The 16,340-nt window shown below is 40.2% G+C and overlaps 1 long non-coding RNA gene across 1 annotated transcript; it reads right to left on the minus strand.

Annotated features, from left to right (window-relative positions):
- Positions 1 to 676: 676 nt before the first annotated feature.
- Positions 677 to 12,989, minus strand: LOC123640662. Its single transcript, XR_006736015.1, has 3 exons — positions 12,971 to 12,989; positions 2,725 to 2,839; positions 677 to 793 (listed from the first exon to the last, which is right to left on the minus strand). It is a non-coding gene; the product is annotated as an uncharacterized LOC123640662 (long non-coding RNA).
- Positions 12,990 to 16,340: the final 3,351 nt, after the last annotated feature.

Below are 16,340 nucleotides of genomic sequence, written 5' to 3' on the forward strand. Positions count from 1 at the left end.
AATAATCACATGGATTCAAAATTTACCATAAAGAAAAGAGTTCCAAAGCTCAGTTTACCACCCACTTATTAAAAACCTATATTCCAATCCAAAGAATCTAGCCCCACCCTCATCAAGTCCTACTGTAGTAGGACTTAAAGGATTGCTAAAATACAGCTATTATGTAAAAATAACTGACTAACATAGTTAGGCCTAATGTCCAATCACAGCTGTCACCACCTCCATGACCCTGGAAGCATCATTTAACCTCTCTAAGCTTCAGGTTCCTCATCTATCAGATAAGAATGAAATGAGGTAACATATTAAAGGACTTAGCATACCACCTGGCAAATACTAAATGCTCAACAAATTGTATTGTATATCACAGACTTTCTTTTCTGATTTAACCACAAGTTTCTGGTTCAAAAGACTGGCTTGAGCTTGCCACCCACTTGCCATGTTCTCTTTTGTTGTTGTTGTTGTTTTCCATATGGGCAAACATAAAGCACATGATTTTGGAAATGCTAGAGAACAACAGAGTTAAAGCAGAGATGAAGAAGAGCAAAGGCTGAAATGCAGGAGGCTCCTCTCCCTGTCCCGATCCACAGGAGGCCCTGCATCTCTCAACCAAAGCACCAGGCTCTAGAACACCTACTTTCATACACACCTGCACCCTCAGGTTTCTCTTGGGGGGTGACTTCAGAGCTCAAAAGGGAGCCAGATGTTACTGGTCTATGATAGACATCCCCTGTCATTAATCATCATTTTTGGAGGTTTCTTTTTTAAATTCAAGCCTTGATTATCAACACATTTTCTGTAATGAAAATTAAAATTAAGTATTAATATAATCTTTTTGGCATTTTCAAAAGCAATTAAAAAAACCAGTTATAATGCTGTGGATTGAACTACGCAGAGAGACCGTGTGGGAGGCGAGCTGAATAGTTTTGGTTACAGATTTTGCGTCCCGCCCTTTCCGACCTCACTCTTTTTGTCATAATTTCTTATGTCAATTGCCAAGGTTTAAAAGGAATTTTTTTAATATTTGTGGTGACAAGCTGCAATCTAACCTAAAAATGTCATGTTTTTCTTTTCTCTCTAGGTGTTTCTTTCTTATGCCTTTCTGAGGAAATGTCTTGACTATTTCATCAAATGTGAGAAAAAAAATTCCATAAATATGAGCATAGTTTTATTATAAACATCTTGATATGCAACTGTTATTGAATCCTTCAAATAGCAAGGTCCTCTGTGACTTTGGTTTTCACTATTACTCAAATCCTTTGTGACTTTGGTTTTCACAAGCCGTCTGTCCCCGATCCCTCCACAGGGGAAAAAACCTTTAGTTTCTCGAAGTCCCAGTGGCTGAATTCACAGGGTTTGAAGGTATAGAAGTATCTCTCATTTGTCTGCAACTGCTAGTTTCCTAAATAACTCTTTGATGATTACCTGATCCCACTGTCTTATAGTAACATTTCAGGGATATGTAGTATTTCTCATTCCTGCAACTTACTGTGTGCCTTGGGAAAATTACTTAACCTCTCTGAGTCTGTCTGCTCATCTGTCATAGGGAATAATAATATCTACTTTGTGGTCATTGTGGTGATGTATAATGATATATATAAAGTTCTTATCATACTACCCAGCACAGAGTAAGCCAATATATAACACCTATTATTATAATTATATGCTTTAAACTTATCTGTCTACCCTACTTAACTAAAGGAAAGAGGTGCTATTGCAATGAATGGTTAGACTGGAATGACCTGCTCCTTGGGCCTCCAGGTGAACTTGTCCTTTAGGCCCGAGTGGTGCAGCTGCCTCTGTGGGCAGCCTCTTCTCAGCTTCCTTAGTACCCGCAGGAATGACTCCCCAAGAGTGCTGGTGGGTACAGGCCTCTGTCAGAGGTAGTACATATTGGTGATCCCGTGATCACAGTATGGATTTGAGATTGAGACTTGAATGTCAGCTCTGACACTTATTAGCCATGTGACTATAACAGTGACAAATCATTCAACCTCAGTTTCCTCATCTGTAAACTGGAGATGGATTGTAACAGTATCTACTCCCTACGGTTATTTGGAGGGTTGAATATAACAGTGTAGTGAGGCACGTAGCAGAATTTAATGATTTCCCAATACGTAACTCGTAAGCCCCAGTCCAGGCGGTGGTCATATGGATCAGCAGGCATGGGATCTGCTCTCCTTCCATCCCCAGCAACTGCACCCACCCCTTAGGGTCAAGACTCCCCCACCATAGCTTTTTCCTGTTTTGAAAAATTCAAATATTTCTGTATTGAGTATACTTAAATTAGAATTCTTCTCTCCTTATTCTAACTGTTGTTTACTCACAAGTCTTTATAATACAAGCATCAAATGGATGGATTTGTATAATACTATTAATAATAATAGGGAAGACTTACCAAGACTACTCTCAATCGCTTGTCTTGCATTATATCATTTAATTTTCTCATCAACATTTTGAAGTACTATTCTCATTTACAGATAAGCAAACTGAAGCTCAGAGAGGTAACTTACTCAGGTTTACAAAGCGAATAAGTGGTGGAGCTTGCATTTGAACCTAGACAGTTTAAAACCAAAACTTGTAGTACAGTATACTTCCTGCAGAATGCTTCATGTTTCAAATAACATTAAAAACTTTACAGACATAACTTTGACCCATGTGACGACAGGCTTTTGGCTGGTGCTGTTGCCAGTTGCCTGCTGGTGCTTTGCGGTCACTGACACAGACCCCTGGGGACACAGCGTGGGCAGGACGAAGCCCTTCACACTGCCATCTGATTGTTCCGAATCTTTGCACTGGGCCAACTCAATGCTGTTTTTCATGAAACTCTTTCCATGGGATCCTGCAAAGAAAACAAAGAAGGAATGCTAAAAACCTGATACTAATCTAGAGTTTACATGCCATTTAGGGAATGGGGGCATTCTGTCAATCAAAGATTCTAGTTAAATCAGAGTTGTCTGTGTATGTATGGAACGTTAAACACCAGTTTTCAAAGAATCTGCGTATAATTCCTTACACCAAAACTGGACATATTTGTATCTTTCTTTGACAATTCAGAAGTCATGGGTTGTGTCCTGAGGTCATTATCAGGCATATCAATCACCACATTGTAAACTTCCAGTGAAGCAGAGAAGTGCAATTTAAACGGAACTTACAGGATTACAGAGAGTATATTGTATTTGTTTATGGACTGACTGAAAGAGTGTCCTAGACCTTTATTTCTATATTTCACGCTACTTAACCCAGAATCCATGAGAGTGCTTACCTAAGTGACAACCATGTAAATATTTATTTGTGCAGAATAATTTAGGCCAAGTTCATTTGCAAATGTGCTATTTTTTATTATGTTAGCCCTTGCAACCTTCCTACAGTTTGATATATGGAATAACTGTGGATTTGTACTGTAGATTCAAGGGCGAGAACTGTGAACATAGAGATGGGCAAATGGAAAAGTCACTGGGATCTGTCCAAAAATATAGCTCAGGAGTTCAAGTGAACGTCAGAGAAATTTCCTACCTCCCAGGGTCCTCCTTTCCTTTACCCTCTGCTAAGCCCAGAGAAGCTCTCCCACTCCCAGCCCTGGGAGTTTTTTCCACAATCCTTTTCCTTCACCTTCCTTGAGGTTGAACTTCAACTTGCCAGGAGACCTCAGGTCTGGGCCATCACTTTTTCAATCCCACGGCCCAGCATGAGGCCCTTGGTAAAGCCTTCTCCAGCTCTGTCTCTATCCCCAGTAGACTGTGCCCAATGAGGAAGTCAGTATTTTGAAAGCTAAGGCATACTGACCCTCTGGGACCTCAGGGGTACTGGCATGTACGGCAACATTGCAAAACAGAGACAGATTATCTTTGGGTCCTCCCATAACTCACATACCTAATGATTATGCAAACAGAAAAGTGATTCTTCGTGTCAGTAAATGTGTAAGTTTCCTTTGGTGACAGTATTGGAATCTGTGTCTATGTGCTGGCCATACAGCTTACTGATCATACAGTGGTCTTCTTTTCACAAACTAAAATATTAAGAGGCAGCAGCGATGTGAAATTCTGAATCAAACTTTGATGTCTACCCACCTCTAGCCAAAGAGTCCCTCATGGGTGGCCTCTGCCGTATTCATTTCCAAGGTAAACAGAATTCTAAAGATGTCCCTCTGAGATTATTCAACCAAATAGGAATCTAGGTACTGCCGTGGAGGGATTTTGCAGATGTAATTAATGTGACAGATCTTAAAATAGGGAGATTATCTTGGATTATCTGGCTGTGCACAATTTAATCATTTGAGCCTTTAAAGCAGAGGTATTTCCCTAGCTGCAGGCAGAGAGATGCAGCAGAAGGGAGAAAGGTGAGGCAGGAAGGAAAGGGGGTCAGGGTGGTGTGAGGTGAGCCGAGTAGAAGCCGTGAGAGGAGGATGCGGGTAGCCTCGAGGAACTGAGAACAGCGTCCTGTGGAGAGCCAGCAGGAAAATAAGGACCTCATTTCTACAACTAAAAGACACCAAATTCAGTCAACCTCCTGAATAAGCCCAGGGGTGGGGAGGATACCCCCCCAGGAACACAACCCTGCCCACGCCTTGATTTCATCCTCCTGAGCCCCTGAGCTGAGCCTGCCAGATTTCCAAACCTACAAAACTGGGAGAAAATAAATGGATATTGTTTTACACTGCTGTGATAGTAGTAATTTCTCATAGCAGCAATAGAAAAATTAATATAATTTTCCAAATAAAAATGTACTAATCTCCAATGAGAACTTATTTTTTTTCTAAATTCTGTGCCATATTTGACTTTCTTACCAAAATTATCTTTGATTCAATTTCTCACCTTTTCACTCCCCTTCACTGTGATGCAGAGATGAAACCAAAAAGTCCATATTTGCTCTAAAATAGAAATCAATATTTATCATAGGGTAAGGGTCACATTGAGCTTCTAAATTACGTGAAGTCTTTCTGCCATTTACACACTATTAGGGCACCAGAAAGTTATTGTGTAACAGAAATATCTGTTCATTTAACATGACGCCAGTCAGTTTTGTGAGGCACAAAAAAAAAAAAAAGTTTTAAAAACGTATCAAATGCATTTTACTCCCACATTAGGCCTAGCTTTCCTAGCCAAGAAACTCAGCTCTATCCATGACCTTAAGGTACCTCCGTGGAATGCTGGCAAGTCTCTAAGGCCTAGTAAAAGTCTCAGGAAGGGATGCAATATCATTTTTATAAAACCTTGTAGCAATAACTCAGTGAATTCAGTCAGAAATGCCAACCAACAGCTCTAGTAGACCTTAAGAAAGTCACTGTTTAATTTTCACAGCCATGGGGAACCATTTTTGGCAAGTTTAACGTCTGTTAAACTTGATTCCTCAGTGCAATCTGAAAGAGCTAACGCAACAGCGGCGCGACTCAACAGGGTTTGGTTTGCTGGAACTCGCGCCACCTCAGCTGCCTTTGCAGGGAGCAGCCAGCTGGAAGCCTGGGACAGCCCCAAGTGTGGCCCGACCTCCCTGGCAGGGAAGGGTAGGGGGACAGGTGCTGCTGTCGGGCCAAGACGAGCCGCCGAGGGGCAGAGCCCGGGGTCTGGGCGTTCTGCAGTTCCGTTCAACAGAATGGACTGTAAAGTAGCCAAATGCACAGTTTCCGTGACCAGTCTTAAAAAATAATCTCTATTGGCATATGTTTGACTTCAAATTCTATTTTCTGAAACAGTGAAAAGAAAAATGATTTCAAAGAAGCAAAATCAGCCAATCAGCTTTCAATGAGCGAAGACTCTAAAATCTGGATCCCATTTCTGGTTCTACCAATGAACTTGGAAGGTGAAAATGAACACGTTTGGGGGGCCTCAGTTTACGCTCTCCTTCTACCATAAAATGGCAGATGGAGAGCATGGTGCTTGAGGGCACAGACTCCCAAGTCAGACGGGCCCGGCGTCCAGTCCCAGCTCTGCCACTTAGTGGCTGCGTGCCTTTGCATTACTCACCCCCTCCAAATTTCAGTTTCTTTACCTTTAAAATGGGTATAACCATAGCTAGCTCATAAAGATAGTATAATAATTAAATAACATAATAAGTTAGCACAGTGCCTTGTACATAGTGAGCACTCACAAATTTTAACTCATTATTTTTACAACTGTTAAATGGGGCTAGCAGGTACCTTTGTGTAACATATGCAACAGAACTTTCTCAGGCATTTCCAATTTCACATGTATCTACAGGTTTACATCTTCAGAACCAAATGATTACTAAATACATTACTTTATGTAATCTAGTTCCAAAGAAGTAAACCTCATTGCCACACACATTCTACCTCCACAGCTCTGTATTCCTGACATGCCCTCACCTGTAAACCTGTCTCTCACTGCATAAATTCAAATAACACTGCTTTAAGAAGAAAAGAAAAGAGAGAGAAACAGTGACAATGTGAGACGGAAGCTATTAGTACAGGGCAAAGCCAACATGCAGAGGGCAAACCAACCACATTTGTCTTTGTCATCACCACCTGGCCCCCTTTCCAAAGCTTAAAGACCATTTTTGTACATTTAGTTTATTAATTGGGTTTCTGTCACCGACAAAGTCTACCATGGTTAGTCTGGAGCCAGGGTTGAGACCTGTAGTCTCAATGCTTACCCTAGGAGGAAGCTTTCTAAAAATCAATAGTAGGCACAACTAGGAAGGCTATACGGTGTCACTGCAAGGTGACAGTCCCTGCCAGTGCCCAGTGAAAGGAGGAATGACACCTATTCTCAAAGGACCAAGGCATTCTGTTTAACTCAGTCCCTAAGCTTTAGTTTTCAACTGAACTTATCAAACAAATGGAAATATTAAAGAAGTGGGATTATAGGCTGGGCGCGGTGGCTCATATCTCTAATCTCAGCACTTTGGGAGGCCAAGATGGGAGGATCAATTGAGGCCAGGAGTTGGAGACCAGCATGGGCAACAGAGCAAAATCATGTCTCTACAAAGAAAAATTAAAAGTTAGCATGGCATGGTAGCAGGCACCTGTAATCCCAGCTACTTGGGAGGCTGCAGCACGAGGATTTCCTGAGCCCAGGAGTTTGAGGCTACAGTGAGCTGAGACTGCACCACTGCACTCCAGCCTGGGTGACACAGCAAAATCCTATCTCAAAAACAAAAACAAACCATAGAGGGGTTACCACATCTGGGTTCATCACTGGTGAGTGTAATCTTACACTTATGTTGACAAAAGAGCGATGCACTAAATAAGAAACAAGATTTGTTTCTTTGCCCCATTCTATGACTACAAGAAGCTAGACATAAGGCTGGTCTATAATTACATGAATCTTTGACTCTGGCTCCTTGTGACTTTAGTCAATTAAACTGCCTTGAATTTCAGTTTCCTTATCTCTAAACTAATGATTAAATATATACACATATGCATATAACTGGACAGTGGCAAATAATTAGGTGAGCTATCCCATGGGAAAGCCCCTAGATTTAGCACGTTCTTAATAAATCTTCATGTCCTGCTGCATGTCCCTCCCTGCTCTCTACCAGCTCTTGATTCTTTTTCAGTTGATTTTATTGCTCAAGATCATTACACGGATCTTTTCTTTTTTCTCTCTCCCTCTTTCTTTTCTGCATTTCCACAGTTGCTAGGCTCTTCATTTAAGGTTACCCCTGACCAGAAGGTGAAACCAAACGGGGGCTTGTCAAGCATTCTTGCAGAATATTATGAAAGACAATTATTGGTACCACGCTTAAATAAAATTTGTGAATTTCATTGCTCTAGATTTCCTTGAACCCTATTAAAAGCCCACCCAAGTTTGCATTAGCAATATAGATAGAGGGCCAATATTATTCCTCTAAGAAGGAGTCACTTGGCATAAAAAGAGAAGAAAATTGGGATAGCATTTCAGTAGCAGAATCATTTTAAGTAACACCATTTAGGAATGATCATTTTTAAGAAATATTTTCATGAAATCTGAATTTCTTCTTTAACCTTTTTTAAAACATCATAATAACAAAATTTTCCTTCTACTTCTATGGCCTTGATAGTTACTCAATAACATTTTAGCTCACAGGAGAGAAGAAATTGGCTTCTTTCCAAGTGAGATATTATTCTAGTTAATTATTAGCATTAAAATTCCAGTTTAGTGTTGAGCACACTAATAGACAGGTGCTGTCACTGCTATGGGTCAATGCTTTCATAAAAGACAATCTCATAGTAGTCGGGTGTGAAATTACCTTGAAAGGTTGAATAAGCTAATGGCACCATGTGTGCTGTGAGCGCAGGCTCAGAACTCTTCACACAGAATCAGGCCCGCAGAGGCTGCTTGGGGGAAGTCTAGGACCTTAGAAAATGAAGTTCATGTACGTTCTTCAAATTGTTTCTATTGATGGCACTCATTGAACAAAATATAATAAAGGGTACTCTGGGGAATTTAAAAAGAGATAGAAGACCTCTGGGTTCAAGGAGGGCAGTCAGGGCACAGAAATATTAATCAAGTAGAGAACAGATTTACAGAGCAACATACCAACATGCCCAAGTTAAAACAGTTCCTTTGCATGCATAAGAATTTAGAAGGCTCCGGATAAAAAGAAGGAAACAGAGATCAGAGGACTCAAGCAGGAAAGTCTTTGAGGTTTGGGTAAAAACTGAGAGGGAGCATTTCAGAAGCAGTAGTGGCAATGTTTGAGTCAGGAGCCAGCAACTTGTGCGGAAGAAGGCAACTAAGTGACTCGCTGCTGTGGATGGTCCATGTGAGCGTAATAACAAAGGGTGGAAATACTTGAGGATATGTTCTATATCTTAACTGTGAGGATGGTTACCCAGGAATATACGCTTGTCAAAAGCTGATTGAAATATAAACATAAAATGCATGCAATTTTGTAAATGTAAGTTATACCTCAATAGATTGCTAAAAGATGAATAAAACTTTAAAAATTAAAGAAGCTAAATCAGCAGGAGATTAATTTCTTCAAGGTTTATCTTTTTCTTTTTCTTTCCTTCTTTTTTTTTTTCATTGAATTTGAAACCTAAAGAACATGCTTCCCAAACTTATATTTTTGAAATAAAGACACTCATAATAATTACACTTTTGGAATTGGACACAATTAGACTTAACTGTGTATACCTTTTGATGACCCCTAGTATACTGAATTTAGAATAGGATAATTTTTATTCTCAGCAACTGATTAAACAAGGAAGATGTCTTTATGTACATTCTTCAGTAACATTTAAATCCTAAATTCTCCACTATAAATTAATACAAAATTTATGGATTCATAGCAAGTCCATTGCTTTTTCTATTATAAATTGTAGCTCTAGGCCCAAGCATAGCGAAACCAGCAGACCCTTGGTGTTCACACAGATCTGGCAGATTGAAAACTAGAGGAGACCCAAATGCAAGACTGATTTTTACCATTGATAACTTGGTAAGTTCTGGGGCAGCCTGGGAGGCTGCGATGCCTGAGGATGCTGGACTAGACAAGCCAGGTGAAATCTCCCACAGATTCTTGTTGCCTTGAAGATAAAATCCTACTGGACAGAAAAGAACTGCAATAATGTGACTAATCTTTCCCTGAAGGCAGTTCCCAGATTTGAATTTTCATGGGGCAGGAAGTTTCTGAATCAGAACCTGGATGAACCATGGGTGAGGAATTATAACAAAAGTAGATTGATTTTTTTACTAAACCCTGTCTCTGCTCAGTCCCTGGGTGCAAGGACAAACCACAAGCCCATGGTAAAGAAGGGCAAAACTTGCTTGGTCTTTACAGATGTCCTAGGAGAAAGATATAATAATATCTCAATTATTTATCATATGTGTATTTATATGAGATAAGGAAACTGAGGTTGTAAATAAAGAGCCTCTGCATTTGGGGACATGTTTGTTACAGTGGCTAGTATTACCTAACATAGCAACCAAAATTGATATTCTGCTGCTGCTACTACGAATATAAAACTGTTCGGGCAAGCAGTTGGCATTTTATCTCTCACCATCATCCATCTTGCTCGGTATCACAGACCTAAATCCAAAGTTTGTACTTCACAAAGAAACAAATGCAATGAAAGATGAAAGTAAATATTAATGAAAGGAATCAAAGAGGTTACATGCATTAAATACTTCAGCTATTCATTCAATAAAGCTAGAACTACCTAAAATATACACAGTTTCAGAAAACAATGAGAATTGAATATGATGAGAATTGATGCTATTCATTTTAGAGATATACTACCAAAAAATGTCAACATTGAAAGGTGGGACATATAGAAGTGGTTAGAAAACAACAAGCAATAATACCCTTTGTGGCTATTTAAGGTCTGTTTCCAACTCCCCCCTTCCGTTTAAACTTAATCCCCACTTTTATGCCCAGCACATAGCATTGTATCTGGTATATATCCGGTTCTCAAAAGAATATCTTCTGAATAAATAGACTTGCCTAACTTGCAGTGCTGCCTTGGCACTGTCTCACTGCTGTTTCCGTATCTGTGTCATATCAGTTTCTCTGAGGACAACAAGGGCCTTGCCTGGTGCTACCCCTGATTCCCGAACAGCAAGTGTAACACCCACAAGCAAACGCTGTAATGATTTGGGAGGCTCAAGAGTTGGGACTTTGCTCTGTTTTCAGCATCTGTTATCATTGGTAATACCAAGGTAAAGCGAAAATCATCTTCAAAGAAAACTTTTCTTTCAAAGAACATATCTGACAACAACGATCACAATGCCCAGCATTCTACTAGGTGCTACACATATGCTATTTCTCATCCTCAAAACATCTTTCCAAAAAGACAAGCCACAGATTGGGAGAAAATATTTGTCACACATACATTTGACAAAAGACTTGTATCTAGAATATGTAAAGAACTCTGACACCTCTATAATAAGAAAACAACTCAATTTTTTAAGTGGGCAAAATATTTGAACACACATCTCACCAAAGAAGATATATAGGTAGTAAACAAACACATGGAAAAATATTCAGTACCATTAGTCATTAGGGAAATGCAAATTAAAACCACAGCAAAATACCACTACACTCCCACTAAAACGATTAAAATTTAAAAACTATCAACAAGTGTTGACGTGGAAATAGAGCAACTGGAACTCTTACATACTGCCAGTGGGAATATAAAATGGCACAATCGCTTTGAAAAACAGTTTAACAGTTTTTAAACTAAATAATACCTACCATGACCCAGCCATGCCACTCCTAGAGAGAAATAAAGCACGTGTCCACACAAGGCTTACACACAAATGTTCGTAGCAGTTTCATTTGTAATAGCTGAAAACTGGAACAAATGTTCATTGGAATAAGAAAAGATAAAACAGATTGTGATATATTTATATAATGAAATATACTTGGCAGTAAAAAGTATGAACCATTGATGCACACAACATGGATAAATCTCAAAATAATGACACTGAGTAGGAGAAGCCAGATAAAAAAATAGTACATACTGGACCATTCCATTTATGTAAAATTTTAAAATGTGGCATTATCGATAGTGACAGAAAGCAGAGCAGTGGTTGCCTGGGGTGGGTATGGGCGAGGAAGCAGGGACAGGGAGGGAGAGGTGGTAGGAATTACAAAGGGACAAGAGAAGACTTTGAGGGGTGCTGGAAATGAACTTTTGATTCTGTATTCTCAAACTCTTCCACAGCACCTGGCAGATAGCAGACAATCAATGTTTGCTGAATGAATAAATTACTAAATAAGCAAGTACAGGCTATTTTTTCCTGGAGGTTGGTTGAGAAGGTAAAGAGTCATAGGATAGTAAATAGAAGTAAATTTTTGTGTATGTGTGTGTGTGCACATGTCTCTGTGTGTGTTTAAAGATCGTAAATATTTCATAGGTTTCCAAATAATAGAGTAGGCAGAAGTAAAGAAGTTGAAAATAGAGAGAAGGGACAACAAATAGAATAAAACCTGTTTTGAATCCTGATTTGGAGACAGCCACAATAACAGAATATTTTTAGAAAAATGAGGAAATTTGAAGATGAACAAGATATTTGACGATATCAAGCAATCGTTATAAATTTTATTAGGTATGATAATAGCATTGTGACTAGATAAGACTATGTCCATTTTTTGAAAGATATAAAAACAAAAATATGTAAGATGAAAAGACATGAAACCTGAGGTTTACTTATAGATGAGGCCAAATATAGTAATGCTGAATCTGGATTATAGATACGTAAGTTCATTATTCTACTCTCTATATTTTTGTACATGTATGCACAGTTTTATAATAAAGAGTTTTAAAAAACACTATTAGTCATTCACATTTCACAATGAATAGATTCCAACAAAGAGATAGTAGAAGAAACAATGAGTGTAAAGTCACAAGAACAGGATTCAAGATTAAAATCTAGCACCTTAGAAAAATGAATCTCAACAATCTCACTTTCCTCATCTACACAGTAGAGATAAATAGTCCCTGACCCATCTAGTCATTTTCATATGAGATAATGTATCTAGGGGCATTTTGAAATAAAAGCTTCAAAGAACTATGTCACCGCAATAATGATTGAGGCCGAGCCACTGCCAGCTCCACGCTGTGCAGAACAAGGAGGGAGCCCCCCTCCAGGTGGGTGATGACTAAGCCCCCTGTGGACTAACACAGCCCCCACAGTGTGCTGGGTGGGCGCAGCGGGGCCTCTCAGCAAAGAAAAGGGCAGGGCATGGTGGGTGAGACTCGGCTGGGCTTCTGCTCACTCTCCCCAGGCTGGGTGCTTAGGGTCAGTCTGCAAACTCCCCAGCCTTCCTCTGTGGCTCTGGATGGAAAACAGTCTTTTCCTCCTCCCTAGGAGGAAGCAGCCAGAGTGAGTTTGAGCAAAGTGGAAGAGAGGAGGAGGGAGAGGAGACAGATTTTACAGTAGATTCCTTTCTGCGTGGGGTGCTCCAAAGAGCAGAGATTGGATTCCTTGAGCCCCCGCCCCCAATTGCCAAGCAGGTGAGAGGGAGGGAGCACCAGGAGGTGGGAGTGTAGCTCAGAAAGAGAAGAGAAGGGCTCAGCAATGTGACCTACCTCCTACCTTCAATCTTGCCTTGGGCTGGCTCAAGCTCTTACCCTGTTCTATGCAGAGCTGCCTGATACTTGAAAGGTACATAAACCATGTGACCTAACAGACCTGAACCAGAAACAAGAGAAACAGTCCTGGGTCAGCTTCTGTTTCCCATTCTAAATTAGCTTGCCCCAAATTACTAAACCAAAGACCATTATCTCAACATCATAAACCTTATTTCTAATTAAGATGATCTATGCCTCTCTCAGAATTCCACAGTCCAATTAGCAAGGAATAAAGTTATTCTTATTGTGCTCTGGCATGCTAAAATTATCATGAAAAAGTAAAAAATTACTTCAATTACACAAAAAGTATTAGTCTTCTGTCAGTCTTATTCTGAAATATGGGTTCTTCGTATTTCACTTAATGGAATTACAGCTTCATTAAATATATTTGCTTGGAAAATAATACATTCTTCAATATTTTAACAAAATGCCTCTCAGTGTTTTTAAATAGCAGCATGTATGTACATCAGCTGTGAGCTCTGCAATCTCTCACATCTCGTGTGCTTGCTATTTGCATCTAAAAAATTCTCCTGACCTTATTACAGAAGATAATTTTACCCAAGAGAGACACACGAGACCTGGCATCAGATTTTTCTTTGATATTTCCCCATCATGTAAATACTCAGTGCTTTTTTCAAAAAGCTGTGCTCTACAGAAAGATGATCCTGTTGGCCACAACATCAGCTCTCTTCTAAACACACAGACCAAATCAAAACTCAGAAACAGGGTATCTAAAGATACAGGGCTACGGAAGACGTGCAGAACTAGAATTGAATCCCAGGTCTGCCAAACCCCGCCTAGTGACTTCTGTTGAAAGAAAAACTTTAGACAAATTATTTGTAACAGAGTTTAAATGAGCAAAGAATGATTCCTGAATCAGGCAGTCCCCCAAACCAAAATAGGTTCAGAGTGGCTCTAGCACCCTGGCACTGGCAGGGACGATTTATAGACAGGAAAGGGAAAGTGACTTTCAGAAAACAGAAGTGAGGTACAGAAACAGCCCAATTGGTTACAGCTGGGCAGTTGCCTTATTTGAACACGGTTTAAACAGTTGGCTACCTGTGATTGGCTGAAACTGGGCGATTGGTAAAAGAGCAGGTTGCAGTCTATTTATGCATCGTGTTAGGCTACAGTTCACTATGTGGGAAGAAATCTTTAGGCTGAACTTAGAATATGTGAGGAGGCACCTTTAGGCTAACCTTAATTTAACACTTCTCTGGGCTTGGGTTTTATCACCTGAAAAACGGGTTGATGAGGAGATCAAGTAAAATAATGTACGAAACACTATGGCACATGATAGGTGCTCAGTAAATGCCAACAGCACCTTACTTAATATCTGGCCCGTGATAGTGGCTTAATAAATATTCATTCAATTAATTGGGCATGGCCTTCCAAAGATGTTTGTACTAGTTCTGTAAATGGAGGATAGTCATTCTAGAAATAGTTAAGATTCAATCAGCAACTGGGTAATTCTGGGCAAAATTTCCAGTAAGCCAGGTTGGCCCTGGTGCCTGCCTTGCTATTGCATGCTGCTTGCGTGTACATTGGCACAGTCCCCTGCCGCTCCATGGAGGCTCCAGATATGCTGCCCTTTGTAGTCATGCATTGTAATCGCCAAGAAGCCTTAGATTTACCAGAAAGCAATTTGGTTAAATCAATCCTCATTTGGCAATGACTGTCTAACTCACCCAGAGATATATTTGCATTTTAACAGGATGTTAATTCAAAAGAAGAACAAATTAGCAGAATTTCAGGCAGCAAAGCAAACAGAAGACATTCTTTTGTGTATGACAGGCAGCTAGGGGCAAGGACAGGTTTAGGATCAGGACCCCTTAAATTGTAGCATTTAGGCTGCATGTGGGGCCCTTGTTGGCCCAAGGAGCAAAGTGCTTGCTCCCTAGTGTGGCTTCGCCTGTGGGGAGGAAGGTTCCACACTCGGCCGCCCTTCCCTCTCCAGACCTTTGACTGTCCCTTTCTCTCCCCCAGCACCATCACTCTGACGCTAAGAAATGTCAGTCAAAACTGCCAAAATGAAAGTTTCATCTCACAGAAAAGTTTAAATAACTTGAATTATTTTTTTGTCCCAAAGTGGGAATTTGTGATAAAAGGACATTTTCCTTCAGATTAAAAAAATTATTGACTGATGGAAGTGATTGAATTTCCGGAACTGGGGATGGTTTGCATGATGACCACAGATGCTTAGTAATAGACGCTGGAGAGTAGGACAGGTCCAGGATAATGCAGGCCACAAGTAATCGCTGGATTTTACTTTCTGTCATCTTTTTCAACCTGTCTTGCCTCGAGTATTTTATCAAAGATGTTAATTATCAAGAAAACCAACCAATTTTACAGATACTATCACATAATACCCCCACCAAGTGCATTATTGTAGCACCAACGCTGGTGGAGAGGTTAATAAGGAAAGGAAAAGTATAGAGAAAGGGGGATATCAAAAGATCTAGCTAATCTGTTAACTGAATGATTTCTGAATAATTAATGGTTTATAATTTTTCCCTAAAATAAAATCCTTGACCTTGGCTCTTACAGTGCAGGAAACAGTATTCACATCAATGCTGTAAGAGACTCTATAACCATTTATAAAGCTATCATTTCCTTCTTTTCCTCTTGTCTCTAATGATTTTTTCCTTTTATTTCTTATTGCTCAAAGCAGAAAATAAAATGATGGAAAAGTTTCCCCCCAAAAGTACCAGAAGACCTTTGCTCAGACTTGTTGTCCCTTTAGATGAGGTTAGGTGAGGATGTCAGGGGAAACTAGAACCTTTTCTGACCATACAGCATTTCTTCTTGAACTGTCACTCCCAGAACAGAAGCATTAACTCCTCTGAAGCACAGTGAGAAATTTTCCTCAAAGCCTCTTTGCGCCCTGCCTCAATTACAGCTTCACTGATGCTCTGTGGGAAAAAGTGTTTTGAAAGACTGAGAATTGCCAACATTAACAGTGCCACTAGAAGTGCTAGTGCCAGACCCCCCAGGTGGTTTGAATGTCAAGAATGGCCTCCCAGAGAGCTCAGGCTCCTGGAAATGTAAATAAACACAGCTGGTTCTCCTTCACACCCGAGATAAGCCAGGAGGTCTGGGTCCAAGTCCTCACCCCTCTGGGGGTGGAGCCCACCTCAGGTGGCCACGCCCCTTGGCAGCTGTTCTCAAAGTGTTTTCCCTGGCTGCTGATATCACCCTGACTTGATAATGAGGTCGAACCTTACATTCACTCTCACTTCTTTTATCAAACTTCTTTATTCCCCAGCTACCTCCATTCTCTTTTGCATGCTGCATGCAGATCGGAGCTTTAGAGAAGTGCTGTGTCGTT

Source organism: Lemur catta, chromosome 6 (assembly GCF_020740605.2).
Source record: "Lemur catta isolate mLemCat1 chromosome 6, mLemCat1.pri, whole genome shotgun sequence".
Lineage (NCBI taxonomy): Eukaryota > Metazoa > Chordata > Mammalia > Primates > Lemuridae > Lemur > Lemur catta.